Source organism: Triticum aestivum, chromosome 1D (genome assembly GCF_018294505.1).
Source record: "Triticum aestivum cultivar Chinese Spring chromosome 1D, IWGSC CS RefSeq v2.1, whole genome shotgun sequence".
NCBI classification, from domain to species: Eukaryota; Viridiplantae; Streptophyta; class Magnoliopsida; order Poales; family Poaceae; genus Triticum; species Triticum aestivum.
This window is the reverse complement of record NC_057796.1, coordinates 376,275,364-376,280,444: the sequence shown is the minus strand read 5'-3', so window position 1 is coordinate 376,280,444 and position 5,081 is coordinate 376,275,364.

The window sequence follows — 5,081 nt, the reverse complement described above, 5'->3', positions numbered from 1 at the left end:
TGCCACAAATAAGTTGCACTGTCATTATCAACTCTGCATCTTTTGGCTTCGACATTATGAATATGTGTATCACTACTATCGAGATTCATTAAAAATAGACCACTCTTCAAGGGTGCATGACCATAAAAGATATTATTCATATAAATAGAACAACCATTATTCTCTGATTTAAATGAATAACCGTCTCGCATTAAACAAGATCCAGATATAATGTTCATGCTCAACGCTGGCACCAAATAACAATTATTTAGGTCTAAAACTAATCCCGAAGGTAGATGTAGAGGTAGCGTGCCGACGGCGATCACATCGACTTTGGAACCATTTCCCACGCGCATCGTCACCTCATCCTTAGCCAATCTTCGCTTAATCCGTAGCCCCTGTTTTGAGTTGCAAATATTAGCAACAGAACCAGTATCAAATACCCAGGTGCTACTGCGAGTATTAGTAAGGTACACATAAATAACATGTATATCACATATAACTTTGTTAACCTTGCCATCTTTTTTATCCGCCAAATACTTGGGGCAGTTCCGCTTCCAGTGACCAGTCTGCTTACAGTAGAAGCACTCAGTTTCAGGCTTAGGTCCAGACTTGGATTTCTTCTCCTGAACAGCAACTTGCTTGCCGTTCTTCTTGAAGTTCCCTTTCTTCTTCCCTTTGCCCTTTTTCTTGAAACTAGTGGTTTTACTGACCATCAACACTTGATGCTCCTTTTTGATTTCTACCTCCGCTGCCTTTAGCATTGCGAAGAGCTCGGGAATTGTCTTATCCATCCCTTGCATGTTATAGTTCATCACGAAGCTCTTGTAGCTTGGTGGCAGTGATTGAAGAATTCTGTCAATGACGCAATCATCCGAAAGTTGAACTCCCAGTTGAATCAAGTGATTATTATACCCAGACATTCTGAGTATATGCTCACTGACAGAACTATTCTCTTCCATCTTGCAGCTATAGAACTTATTGGAGACTTCATATCTCTCAATCCGGGCATTTGCTTGAAATATTAACTTCAACTCCTGGAACATCTCATATGCTCCATGACGTTCAAAACGTCGTTGAAGACCCGGTTCTAAGCCGTAAAGCATGGCACACTGAACTATTGAGTAGCCATCAGCTTTGCTCTGCCAGACATTCATAACTTCTGGCGTAGCTCTTGCAGGAGGCCTGGCACCTAGCGGTGCTTCCAGGACGTAATTCTTCTGTGCAGCAATGAGGATAATCCTCAAGTTACGGACCCAGTCCGTGTAATTGCTACCATCATCTTTCAACTTAGCTTTCTCAAGGAACGCATTAAAATTCAACGGAACAACAGCACGGGCTATTTATCTACAATTAACATAGACAAGCAAGATACTATCAGGTACTAAGTTCATGATAAATTTAAGTTCAATTAATCATATTACTTAATAACTCCCACTTAGATAGATATCCCTCTAATCATCTAAGTGATTACGTGATCCAAATCAACTAAACCATGTCCGATTATCACGTGAGATGGAGTAGTTTCAATGGTGAACATCACTATGTTGATCATATCTACTATATGATTCACGCTCGACCTTTCGGTCTCTGTGTTCCGAGGCCATATCTGCATATGCTAGGCTCGTCAAGTTTAACCTGAGTATTCCGCGTGTGCAACTGTTTTGCACCCGTTGTATTTGAACGTAGAGCCTATCACACCCGATCATCACGTGGTGTCTCAGCACGAAGAACTTTCGCAATGGTGCATACTCAGGGAGAACACTTTTATCTTGAAATTTTAGTGAGAGATCATCTTATAATGCTACCGTCAATCAAAGCAAGATAAGATGCATAAAGGATTAACATCACATGCAATCAATATAAGTGATATGATATGGCCATCATCATCTTGTGCTTGTGATCTCCATCTCCGAAGCACCGTGCTTGTGATCTCCATCTCCGAAGCACCGTCATGATCACCATCGTTACCGGCGCGACACCTTGATCTCCATCGTAGTATCGTTGTCGTCTCGCCAACTAATTGCTTTTACGACTATCGCTACTGCTTAGTGATAAAGTAAAACTATTACATGGTGATTGCATCTCATACAATAAAGCGACAACCATATGGCTCCTGCCAGTTGCCGATAACTCGGTTACAAAACATGATCATCTCATACAACAAATTATATCACATCATGTCTTGACCATATCACATCACAACATGCCCTGCAAAAACAAGTTAGACGTCCTCTACTTTGTTGTTGCAAGTTTTACGTGGCTGCTACGGGCTTAGCAAGAACCGTTCTTACCTATGCATCAAAACCACAACGATAGTTTGTCAAGTTGGTGTTGTTTTAACCTTCGCAAGGACCGGGCGTAGCCACACTCGGTTCAACTAAAGTGAGAGAGACAGACACCCGCCAGTCACCTTTAAGCAACGAGTGCTCCGAACGGTGAAACCAGTCTCGCGTAAGCGTACGCGTAATGTCGGTCCGGGCCGCTTCATCTCACAATACCGCTAAACCAAAGTATGACATGCTGGTAAGCAGTATGACTTATATCGCCCACAACTCACTTGTGTTCTACTCGTGCATAGCATCAACGCATAAAACCAGGCTCGGATGCCACTGTTGGGGGAACGTAGTAATTTCAAAAAATAATCCTACGCACACGCAAGATCATGGTGATGCATAGCAACGAGAGGGGAGAGTGTTGTCCACGTACCCTCGTAGACCGACAGCGGAAGCGTTATCACAACGCGGTTCATGTAGTCGTACGTCTTCACGATCCGACCGATCAAGTACCGAACGTACGGCACCTCCAAGTTCTACACACGTTCAGCTCGATGACGTCCCTCGAACTCTGATCCAGCCGAGTGTTGAGGGAGAGTTTCGTCAGCACAACGGCGTGGTGACGATGATGATGTTCCACCGACGCAGGGCTTCGCCTAAGCTCCGCAACGGTATTATCGAGGTGTAATATGGTGGAGGGGGCACCGCGCACAGCTAAAATATCGTATATCAAGTGTGTATAGAGGTGCCCCCCTGCCCCCGTATATAAAGGAGCAAGGGGGAGGCCGGCTGCCCTAGGCGCGCCAAGGAGAGAGGGGGAGTCCTCTTCCTAGTAGGAGTAGGACTCCCCTTTCCTAGTCCTACTAGGAAAAGAAGGGGGGAAGGAAAGAGAGGGAGAGGGAGAGGGAGAGGGAGAGGGGGCTGCGCCCCCTCTCCTAGTCCAACTAGGACTCCTCCTGGGAGGGGGCGCGCCACCTCCTGGCTGCTGCCCTCTCTCTCCCCTCAAGGCCCACTAAGGCCCAATACTTCCCCGGGGGGTTCCGGTAACCCTCCGGCACTCCGGTTTAATCCAAAACTTCTCCGGAACACTTCCGGTGTCCGAATATAGTCGTCCAATATATCAATCTTTATGTCTCGACCATTTCGAGACTCCTCGTGATGTCCGTGATCACATCCGGGACTCCAAACAACCTTCGGTACATCAAAACATATAAACTCATAATATAACTGTCATCGTAACTTTAAGCGTGCGGACCCTTTGGGTTCGAGAACTATGTAGACATGACCGAGACACCTCTCCGGTCAATAACCAATAGCGGGACCTGGATGCCCATATTGGCTCCCACATATTCTACGAAGATCTTTATCGGTCAGACCGCATAACAACATACGTTGTTCCCTTTGTCATCGGTATGTTACTTGCCCAAGATTCGATCGTCGGTATCTCGATACCTAGTTCAATCTCGTTACCGGCAAGTCTCTTTACTCGTTCCGTAATACATCATCCCGCAACTAACTCATTAGTCACAATGCTTGCAAGGCTTATAGTGATGTGCATTACCGAGTGGGCCCAGAGATACCTCTCTGACAATCGGAGTGACAAATCCTAATCTCGAAATACGCCAACCCAACAAGTACCTTTGGAGACACCTGTAGAGCACCTTTATAATCACCCATTTACGTTGTGATGTTTGGTAGCACACAACGTGTTCCTCCGGTAAACGGGAGTTGCATAATCTCATAGTCATAGGAACATGTATAAGTCATGAAGAAAGCAATAGCAACATACTAAACGATCGGGTGCTAAGCTAACATAATGGGTCATGTCAATCACTTCATTCTCCTAATGAGGTGATCCTGTTAATCAAATGACAACTCATGTCTATGGCTAGGAAACATAACCATCTTTGATTAACGAGTTAGTCAAGTAGAGGCATACTAGTGACACTCTGTTTGTCTATGTATTCACACATGTATTATGTTTCCGGTTAATACAATTCTAGCATGAATAATAAACATTTATCATGATATAAGGAAATATATAATACTTTATTATTGCCTCTAGGGCATATTTCCTTCACATGCAACCTACACTCTAATAGGTAATGATAGGTCCTAATCCCACCCGAGTATGTGTAGATTGGGTTCATTTTCCCATGCTATGCTCCGGATCCGACGCAAAATTTCGGCAGCACCTCCCCGTTGTTCTCCTGATACACGTCTCTGCAATAAATAGAGAGGATGTGTACCCGGAGAACAACAGGGGAGGCACTGACGAAATTTATGCGTCGGATCCGGAGCAAAGCATATGGGAAAACAAACCCAATCTACACATACTCGGGCTGTCCATGGATAGCGTTGGACAATTCAAAAGAATCACGGTTATAAATATGCAAATGCATGCATATTTATAACTATAAAGCTTTCGAACGGGAGACACATATTGGTTACGCATACTGATGATTCAAGACAGATATATAGCTAGCTATCAAGTTTCATCCGCACGAACACCGGAACAGAGCAAATAATTAAGGGGGGGAGGAGGACATGTCATTTGTGCTCACCCACGAACGAAGGGGCAGAGCTCGTCAAAGGCACGGGGAGGTCGTCGAACACCAAACCTCGCAGCGATGAAACAACTTCACATTTAAATCTACCCGATCAACACAATTATATATGATGTTTTTCATAACAAAATCGAAAAATATATGACCTAACTCATAATTCACAAATATATGACCCCGTCGGCCTCTGGTGTCGTGGGTGTCGTGTCGGGGTCGGGTGCCGTGTCGGGGTCGGGGTGTCGGGGTTGTCGGGGTCGGGGTC